We start from the raw sequence: 11,179 nt of genomic DNA, 5'->3' as shown, positions 1-11,179 counted from the left end.
GTTCGCATTTACATTTCTCTTCTGCAGAGACATCCTCCAGTCGAGGCGAGGGTCTGGTAACTGCAATCTGCTGTGAGCGAAGGTCTATAGCACAGCCCTAACCTGGATAAAACATCTTGTGATCCGTGTGGAAGCTACAGGAATTTCCTGAAGCAAGCTCGAACAGGAGAGTAGGTTATGACGGAATCTACTGGAAGCACAAATGGGCAGAGAGAGTAACAAGAGCTACACGAGTACGAGATAGTGCCGAAAATCAAAAGAGATACCAGATTACTGCAAAAAAAAAGTAGAACAGTAAAAATGAACAAGTATAGTTCACTAAAGTATTGTCAAATAAAACACATTATTAGTTAAACGTCACCCACGAGTAAACGCACAGCCCACGCGCGAACAATGGTAAACAAAATACACACGATAACAGACATCTTTTAGACTGCCTTAACATTCACTCCTTCTGGGGGGGGGCACTCTGATGCTTAACATTCTGTCTTGGTTTATTTTGCAGATTCCAGAAAACTCCTGTACCCATACAGTTTGCGTTGCAAATTACAGAGGTTGCATGGAGAGCCTGACCACAGGTCATGTCCTTTGGCCAAACCATAGTGAGTATGACTGACACCCCCTAGGTCAAGTTCTCAATCCCGGCATTGTGCAGCCTTCTGCCATAGGGAGTGTGCATTTCTTTTATAGAAGATGGATGTTTAGTTTGGTTTTGAAATATTAAGAATAATCTGTGATATTGGCCAGTTATGGATATACAAATCATACCTATCGTCCCTGCCATTAAAACAGTAAGCACTGCTTACAACCATACCATATTTATAAAAATCAATAACGGATACAGACAAACTAATATCATTAGACAAATCTCCAGACAGTCATGATACTGTATCCATAGTGACCTTTATAAGAATGTTAATGTGATATGCAACGTCACCAGTGTCATTTGTGATGTAATCCATTACATCATGCGAGAGATTGAAATCAGTGCATTTATATCGATCGGAGTGGCAGTGCCCACTCTGTAGTTTTAGTTAGAATTCAGAGAGAAGTTAATTCATCAGATTTGGGCTTCCTAATAACATTCTCACCGTTTGATGAATCTCCAGGGAACTCCAGGGAACTTTGCAGACCTATTCTATTTTTTCCTAAGGGTTTGCAATGGAAACGAGCGCTATTTTGTTAAATGTTTTTCATCTCCCTGTAAACGGGCAGGACCACACTCTAGTAAGGATATTTTTTTAACTTTTGGTTGTAAAAGGCCCCAAACAGCGCTTTCACGTGAATGGCGGCCCGCCCCTTTGTTCAGACGAGTTGTGACTAAGGAAAGGCGCACATTAAAGTGAAAGCGTTGCACGGGGCGCTTTTGCAAACAACCATTAGTAATGCGGTAAGTCTCGCATTTTCGAGAGTTTAGTAAATGCAAGCCTATTGCATTGCAAATGCTTGTCTTTGTCGTGCAGCCCGAATGCAGATATATTTGGGAGCTGAAGCCACTACTCAAGCTTTAATCACCGAGACAGAGAGCGCCGCCCAGCCCCTGCAGCCTCTTGAAGCCCTCTGTTACTCAACAACGCTGGTGGCACTTTCACGTTTAGTTAGTCTCTTAGTCTTCCACCTTCACACTTATCAAATCATGCCTTAACATTCATTTGATAAAAGCAATGCGGCGTGAAAATGTCCTTTGTAGCGCTTACAATTATCCCTGACAAGGCGTACTAAAATGGCTGCGGTATCCCGCATGCACAGAAATCAGTAACTTTGTTCATTTTTAATGATTAAAGGTGCCTTAGCCACTTCTAAGGATAGCTTGTTTTCCTCCTTGGAAACGCAGCAGAAACGTGAACATTGATTACATAAACAGACCATGTCCATATTCATTTCCCAGCACCCGGGGGCCCCATCCTCCCTCACCACCACAGACGCACTCTCCTACTGCCCTCTGTGCCCGACAGTTTGTGATGGCGGTGATTAGAGAAAGTGCTGTTGCAATTTCTATTTTAACTTCTGTCCTGGGAGCCTCTGACACACGAGTGCTTCACAGAACAGACAAGTGATGCGCGAGTTTACTAAGCTATTTCATGGAGAAATATTTGTCCTGGTGAAAACTTGCTTTTTTCGGCTTTAGAGAGCAGTAGGAACGTGAGGGTTGATTACAGACGGAAATCATATGCACAGACTATTTCAGTGAGGTATTTTCAGTATTGTTACCTTATGCTGTGTCAAAGGCTTTTTTTTAGTAAGAGAAAGTTTTTGAAAATGAAAAAAACGTAGCATTTTTTACATTGCACATTTAAGCTTTTTTTAACTTTGTCAAGTTACACAGCCACTATAGTGCACTTTGTTTTTAATTACCTTTTGCAAATTTAAATAATCAGGTTAGAAAGTAGCATGGACTGCAATAATAAAATAATATAAACAAGCAGGCCCGGACTGGCCGTTGCAGGCACCGGGCAATCCCTTGGTGCGAAGCAAGGGTGGGGACCGGTTTTGGGCCCCTGGGGGCTGTTTTTGTTACAGGGCCGTTTATGCAGCATAGCTGCAAAATCCGCCCTGCAACAAAATCGGCTGAAAACCGGTCCCGGCAAAGAGCTCAGACCTCCCCCTGGGGGCCGGCCAAGCACTTTGCCGGGGCCGGTTTTGGTTCCTAGTCCGGCCCTGTAAACAAGCAATGAGAAAACAAGTCTAATAGGGGCAGAAAGGCACAATAAACGCGGCCGCGAAATTAAAGCCTTTGATGCAGCAGGGGGCAGAGTGGATCCCCTTGAAGTGAAGCTGCTGGCGGCACCACGCTGTGGAAGCAACAGATGGCTGGCTTTGATGTGGTGATGCGAGGCAGGCGGATAGAAGCTCGTGCACGGGACACATGCACTTCTGGAAAACCACATTTTTTGAGAGCCTAGTTTAGCTCTTAGTTTAGCCCCAATAGGTTTTGAGTTATAAATAACTCGACCTAAAAATGCACATGAACACATTACAACAACACAATTGTGAATAAGCACAGTGTGATCAAGTCAAAAACAAAACATGAACACAAAAAACATTCATAAATAGTACAAATGACCAGTCCTTATTTGCACACTAGCACTAGGCGGACAGTAACACATTTGTACTGAGGTTTGCACCGACTGGCCTGCCTGTGACATGAGTGATGTGGTTGCACAATTATAGTGGGTATTGTCTCCAGGGGGGAAAACAATTCCAACTAATTCCCTCGAGGCACGCCCTGTGTTGATTAGTCCATACACTGAAGCCAAACCCCATCACTCATGTCACAGGCAGGACAATAGGTGCAAATCTCAGAACAAACGTGTTATTGTTTTGTTTTTGACTTGATCACACTGTGCTTATTCACAATTGTGTTGTTGTGATGTGTTCATGTGCATTTTTTTGTAAATGTTTTACACGTATAATGTGCATCCAAATGATGTGTCGCCCGTCTCATGACATGATATGACTGGGTGAATTTTTGCTCTTGAAAAAGTTGTTTTTTTTTTTTTTTTTTTTTAAAACCTTTATTGGTAGGACGCACATTACACAGCGTCTGCCTACAACCCATTCGGGCCGGCCGCTATGACACAAGGATAAAAGGAAAACAAGAGGGCAGTACGCCTTCGAAGCAATCAAGGAGCGTGCATTATCATACTGTACATGATACCATGGATAAAAGGATAAGAGAGGTTTAATTTTATAATTTTGTCGAGTGCGATTATACGAAACAATGAGGAGAGTTAGAGCTAATCAATGACCAGGAGAGCCATCATCAGACCCATAGCGCCTGGAGGGAAGCATGAAGGAGGAAGGCATATATCAAAGACACAGTTTCTCCTCCTCGAGGTAACAGAACAAGCCACTATGCCAAGCTAAGTTACAATATAATAAACTCCCCGCTAGCATCAAACCCCGACCCCAAATTAGAAGAGAAGGAGTTTAGGAAAAGGAAAAGAGAGAGAAGAAAGAGAAAGAGGGCCATAGAGACAAAGAAGAAACATAAAACACAACCCATCCCCCCACCCTGCATACCAGCGGAAGGCCACGGCCCACCCCCCCCCATTAGGCATGCCTGTCGCCCCAAGAGACCCCCAAGTGGGAAAAAGCGGAGGAGGGCCCCAGCTCCAGCCCCATGCGCACCCCCAATCCCCCAACCCCCAAAAGGCGGAAGTCCACTAAGAGGGAGCGTAAGCAACATTGTAATAGCACCCCAGCCATTGTAAAGTTTCAATTCGAACAACATTCCGCTTCGGCAACAAGAAGACTCAGGAAATATCGAGGCAGCGGTCAGCCCTGACCGGACCGGAAAAAGGTCTGTACGCCACCCAGTCCATGCGCAGTGAAAGGCAGTGCACCAAAAGTACCAGTTGGGGCCACAAAAATCCCCAGCAAAAGCCACAGTGATAGCACAGGAAAAGTTCTCCACGGCATGAGGATAGTCGGTGGTAGGGCAGGGCGCCAATAGTCGGGAAACAAAGGAGCCGGTAGTAGATCGATGTGGGTCGTGGGCACCTCATTATAGGTAGAATGTTCCTCAAACTGCCCATCTGGCGGCACATATACGTGAAAATCGACCATTACGGTCGTCGGGGATGAGGAGGGCAGATGCTCTTTGATGGACTCATCCACAACAGGGTGCGTCGCGACAGGAGGAGCAATCCGCTGCACAGGACGCAAAGTAGCCCCCAAATCTTGTAAGGCAGTGTGGAGGTCGTTGATGGCCAGCAAAACATCCCTCACTGTAAGCGCCATTACACACCAGTCAGTTAACCGGGACCTCAGGAATCGATGCACAAAGGATGGAGCCGCCGCAACAGCGGACAAAATGCAGCAGCGAGCGAGCAGGTCGCAGGAGACACCCCGAGGGTAGGAGTTGAGCCCCAGCCAGCCACCGCAGCGCGCACTCCTTACCACAGTCGGGTTACCGTCAAATCCGGCAAGAAAGCCTGCCTCGCAGCATGCCGTTCCCGGTGTAGGAAACTCCAGACAAAGAACTGTGGCATACAATTAGTGGGTCCGGCGCTGCGAGCGCGAGCGATGTCTGCGGCAGGGAGGTTTCAGTTTCACCTCCGGGGCTCCGGATCATCATGGTCGTTGAGGGCCGTTGTTTATCCACTGCAGGGCGGCCATACTGCAGCCCGAGGTCCCGGCTTATTCGGACTGAGGGCCGAAGACTCCCGGACGGCGTTTCCAAGCCATCCGGGGGAGTATGCGGACCGGAGTTGGACGGTCGGGCTCCGCTACCATTCCCCCGCACGAAGCCATGGCTGGGGTGAAGGATCTCAGGCAGGAGACAAAGGGAGATGAGGGCGAGCGGCGGAGCTGGGCGTCCGCGCGGCCATCTTGGCCGCCGTCCTGGCTCCTCCCCCTCTTGAAAAAGTTTTAAGCTGAAATGAAATAAAGCACGTAGACTTTAGAATTGACCGTCTAGGGTTCTATTAAATTTGAGTATAAAGACCTATCTGGTCGTTTTGCTTGCTTGGTAGTATTGTAGTGGTCCAGGCCAGGTAGTGACAGGACCCAAGCCTTGTTTGTTTACATGGGAACACACAATAGGGCATCCAGTCTGCAGTTCATGTGGGGTCTCTTCCTGCCCAGACAGCAACTCAGAAACATCAAGGTAAGGTGCATGGTGACCAGGCGATTGATCAAGAGAAGCAAGATAGAAAAGGTGTTCCCTGTTAAAAGGGACTCGTTTGAGCCTTCTCCAGGTGAAAGGCGTGGGGTTGCTCCCCATCATCCATCTACCTCAAACTAGTCTGGACCTGAGGTGGATGCAGAGCTGATGTCTGAGTGGGCAATCTCTTGACTGTAGGTACACAGTTGGCAGTCGTCCCAACTGCATTGGCTAGGGAAGTTCCCTATTCTAACCCTCTTGGTTGACTGCAAAGGTCTCCGTGTGTCTTACTTTGCTTTAACCCCTTGTCTGCTGGGCTGATTCCCCCGCTGTGCTGGGGGGCGGGGGCGCGCACAGCGCTTCGGTGCTCATGACGAGCTCAGCTCGTCATAAACCACGGTGGCCGTGTGCTCATGATGAGCACAGAATGTTCAGCACAGTGGGGGAATTAGCCCCTCGTGCGAGCGTTCTGACCGTTATGACGGCTCGTCATGAGCACACGGCCACAGTGACTCATGACGAGCTGAGCTCGCCATGAGCATGGGAGGGGTTAAGCAAACACTTTCCATTTCTCTGTGCTCATTTTTCTTCTCCTTTTTCGGTGCCAACGATGGCAGTCTCTTTGTGATCTGACCTGTAAAAGGCCTTCTATTTGTAGGAGTGTGATCTACCCACTTGAAAGTGAAGTGTGACCATTGCAGCAGAGAAAGAATTGGTGACGCAATTATGGTGGTAAGGTTTCCTGTCCCACTAGGAATACCCCAGTAGTATATATGTTTAACATTTCAAGTGAACAGAGAGCTTCTCATAGGAACAGTTGGTATCATTTTGCATTGTATGGAATGGCTACACTGCTGACAAACCAGAATTGCTATTTTCTGATGATGGTACTTTTGATCTCAACAAATTGAGATAGCTGGATAGTTTTCTGGAGGTGCCCAACCCATGACAAACAGACTATTGTTATTTGTGGAATAAGGGAGCTTCAAGAAGATATGATAAATCTATAATTGCTAGTTTGTAAAACTCATATAAGAAACGTAAGAAGCAACTACAATACCTCAAACAAGAGATTCAGGGGGAGTTAAGATGTTTGAGTTCTCCAAGTCCTTGTTGAGGGGAAAAACAGCAAACTACCCTGTATAAAGAGGACGTATTGGACCCCTATTTTATGGTTTAAATCTCTTCATTGAAATTTCTGCAAACACAGATATAACCATGCAGGTTTAGCTGTTCCACCATCAACAGTGCGTAACATAGGGCTTAAAAAGACAAGCCAGGATCGTAAGCAGAGCATTGGCTGGCGCCAAAGCGGGAAAACCTTGCATAAAAGGTGAATTAAAAGGGAAAAAAACATTGTAAACCCCCCCACCCTCCACCCTCCCTTACCACCCCCACCCATGTTCCTTGTCCACTACCTAAGCTGTTTGAAACTGCGCTTAGCCTTAATCACTGCTCAGCCTATCACGTGAGGTGCAGCAAGCGGCAGTATCGGGAGCAAGTGACTTCCCGGAATTCAGGCTAATAGGGACAGAAAGGGTTGCCACAGTTCAACATATTTGGACCCCGCCTCTGCTATTGTCAATGTCAGCATCTCCATTCCAAGAACATGCTACAGGTGATGCAGCCAGGCTGTGAAGGTTGGGATATGGGAAGTACGCCAATGTGTGAGTATATTCTGTATCGCCGAACCTAGCGCAATTGCCCTCTGGCGGCCTCTACAAGATCGTAATGGATAAGTCAGAGGATTTGGGAGGCCCAAGAGGACATATGCAGGGAAACCCGGAATTTCTGTATTGAAATGTTTATCCACTTCGTCTAGTACCTGATTCCAATAAGGCTGGATGTGTTCGCACTCTCATAATAAGTGTACCAGTGTGCTTGTGTGTTCACAGCCCCTGCAACATGTCGCCTCCCGAGTATGATCCATTGAGTGAAGACGTTCAGGGGTATAATACCAGTAGGTTACTACCTTTTTGAGGGTTTTAGTGAGCCCCATATGTTATGCTGAATGGCGGGCCTTATAGTATTTCCCCTCCCACTGTTTATGACTGAGCGTTCTACCTCACAACGCATCCGGTCGGAATTGTAAGTGTGAGCATGCCTGGCCTGCAGCATCTTGTATAAATCAGAGATTAGCTTTTTATCTGAGGTGCGAGTAATAAGCCACCGCTCATAGAGGGAAAGACGTCTATCGGCCTCAGATCGGACCTGGTCATGGAGTGCCCAATGCCGAGCTTGCAGATAACAAAGTCTCTCCGTTTCAGGTAGCCCATATTCGGGTTTAAATTGATGGAACGGAAGGATTCCATCTGCATCATACATATGGCACAGGAATCGGCAACCAGAAGATCTCCATCTCGTAAAAGCTACTGTATCCATGCCCGGGGTGAAGTCGGGGTTATCCATCAAAGGAGTGAGCGGAGACGGGAAGGTAGTGAGATCGTGCTTGATATTAGTATGGTCCCAGACTTCTAGGGGGATCCGTGTAATATAGGAGGCGTATAAATTGGGGGGTCTGTGGTGTTTGCGGAGAAAGGGGATTTCTTGCAGGGGTATACCTTCCACTGCCTGGTCTTGAAACAAACAGTGTTTCTCTGATTCCCAGTGACTCCATTCAACCAGGTGACGCAGTTGGCCCGCCTGAAAATAGTGCTGGAGATCAGGGATCCCAAGTCCACCCCCTTCCGGAGAGAGCGTCTGTGAGAAAGTGCCATCTTTCTTGCACTGTGTAGGGATTTTGGGACCCAAGGGATGTCAATAGCCAGACCACAGTACTTATGTTTTTGATTGTTTTATTCAAGATATGGGCAGTTCTTATCAACACTATGTAAGGGTGTAATCCATGGGGTCTCAGGGCACTGGTTCTCTGCTTCCTGCTTGTCCAGAGCGGGTCAGGATGATGGGGACTTTCCTTGGGCTCGAAGTTCTCTGGTATCCCGGGTCTCTGGGCCTCAGAAGGGAAGAGAAAAAGGGTGCAAGACACAGGGTCAATTCACTAGTCTGCCTCTCTGTTATGTGTGCTACCGTCACCAGTCAGTGGGGATGAGGGGTGTGAGGAACATTAAACAAAACCCAGTTCCACTCAAGTGCTCTGCCTCCCACCTCCCCGAATCAAGTACTCTACCTCCCACCTCCCCAAACACCCCACCAGAATGCCCCTTGCAACGGCACTTGCCTGTGGCTGTGGCCCGTTCCTTGGACCATGGCGCCTGGACCCGGGGCGTCTTCTCCTCCTCCTGTCGGCCCACCGGGTTTACTCGCATTGTATAAGATGTTCTTCTGACTCGGGTATTCACTCGCCGGGTCCTCTGCTCGGCTCTCTCTCCCGCGGCTCTGACGTGGCTCTCTGCTCCTTCCTCCGCGGCTCTGACGTGGCTCTCTGCTCCCTCCTCCTCTGGTCCGACGCAGCTCTCGGCTCTCTCCTCCGCTGGTCCGACGTCCGTCACTTCCTCTCCTAACGGAATACGTCCTCTCCGTTGGTTCTCCTCTCCGTTTTCCAGGTGCTCGGCTCTCCTGCCTTCACTGCTGCACACCGTCGGTTCCGTCCCCAGTCCTCTTATCCTCCTCACTTCCGCTGTCAGACTCGGCTCCGCCCCTTCCGGTTCGCCTGAGACTAGAGCGCTGGCCCGTTCCTGGTCCGTGCATGATGGCAAAGTGGGAGTGTCTAAGTACAGCACTAAACAAAGAGTCAACATGGCACACATCCCTGTGTGCAATGCCCACAGAATCCACTGCCCTGGCATACCTCAGTGACCCCTCTAGCTGGGTGCCCTATGCCAGAGGTGTGGGCACAGGGGCATGAGCCCTGTACTCCCACTGTACCCAGGGCCATTCATGGGCACTGTAAGTGCAGTGATGCCATTAAGAGTATAAGATGCTGGGAGGTTGTCATTACGAACTCCACAGCACCATAATGGCTACACTGAAGACTGACAAGTTTGGTACCAAACTTCTCAGCACATTAAACCCGCACTGATGCCAGTGTGGGATGTAATGTAAAATGCACCAGAAGGCATCTTAGAGATGCCCCCTGAAAACCTAACCTACAATCCATGTCTGGGCTAAGTGGCTGCAGAGGCAGCCACACAGACGACTTGTTGCTGGACCCCTGGGTGGAGTGCCCCCCCCGCTCTCCTGGTCCTGCAACAATGCACATTCTGGGCGAGGTGCTAGGTCTCCTCCCCCAGGATGGGCAGGGGGACACTTCAAATGCATGCCGCCTCTGTGAGCTTCTCCAGACCATTTGCTGTACCCAGCAACTGGCCTCCACCAGTCCTGACCCCCACTCTGGCGGGAAGACTGGCGGAAAAACGATGTCAGGAAGGGGGGGTGCCAGCCTGTGCCAACCCCACCCCTCAGGTGGGGGATACGAGGTGAAGCACGACCCCGGGCTCTGGCCATCTTGAAGATGGGGAGCCCTGCCCAATCACAGCTAGGACCCTGCCCCCCTACCACAGGAGAGGAGCAGGCTAAGGGGTGTACCCACCCCAGGACAGGGACCTATTGGTCCTTGCCCTTGCCCTACCTGTAACACCCCTAAATTCAGTATTTAGGGGCTCCCTGAACCTTCCTTCCTCAGATCCCGTTACCAAAAGAAGAAAGAAGAAGACGACGCGCAGCTGCTAACAACAGGACAACAACTGACTTGGCCCCAGACCTACCGGCCTGTCGATCCTGGAACCTGCTCCTGCCTAAATCCCGGCGACTCCTGCGGACAGCAACCTTGGGACACACAGAGGACCTGCCTGCCTTGACCCTCTTAAAGACTGGGACTCCCATCACCAGAGGCTCTACTGCAACTACACCCCTGGTGCCAGCCAGGAAGCTCCGGACCAGACCACTCTGCACCCGCTGAGCCCGGCCCGTGCCCGAGTGATCCAAGACCATGAGGACGTCCCCGCGGCGACTGGGATCTGAAGTCCAGTGCCCAAAGATCCTCATCGACGAACCAGATGACGCCTGCAGACTCAGAACCAGGGCTCCCCCCCAACCGCGACCAGCTGAGGGTAAGCTTTTTAGACACCCAAAGACACCCCTGTACCCGGCGCCCTACAGCCCCCTGTACCTCCCTTTGGAGTACCTACCTGTGCTCCAAGATCCCAACTTACCTCTCGACATGCTGGTCGCCCCTGGAGAGTCTCCGCCTGTAGCCTTTGTTCCCTTTTTACCTTTTCCATTGGATAACATTGCGCGCCCGACGGCTCAAAAGGACCCTGCACCCAGCCGCCCAAGTACAGCTGGCTGTGCCACCTTTGTCCTATCCTGCTTCCCCCTTTGCTCTGAGCAAGTGACCAGGAGCCCAGCTCCCACAGCTGCGTGGCCTGCTAGCTAGCAGCCACCAACCGGAGGCCCCCTTTCCCCGATTGGATAACATTGGGCCTAACTACCACTGCACCCGGCCGGCCCTGCGAAGCTGAGGGTGAACCAACTCTACCTACCTGACCCTGGGGGAGCCCTGAGTCTTTGCCCAGAACGACAACTTCACCAGTCGAGTACTCACCAGGAAACTGGTAACTCACTTACTTGCCATTGAATAACATTTACTTGTTTGACTCGAAAAATCTTCTA

Source organism: Lissotriton vulgaris, chromosome 5 (genome assembly GCF_964263255.1).
Source record: "Lissotriton vulgaris chromosome 5, aLisVul1.2, whole genome shotgun sequence".
NCBI classification, from domain to species: Eukaryota; Metazoa; Chordata; class Amphibia; order Caudata; family Salamandridae; genus Lissotriton; species Lissotriton vulgaris.
This window is presented reverse-complemented; position numbering follows the sequence as displayed.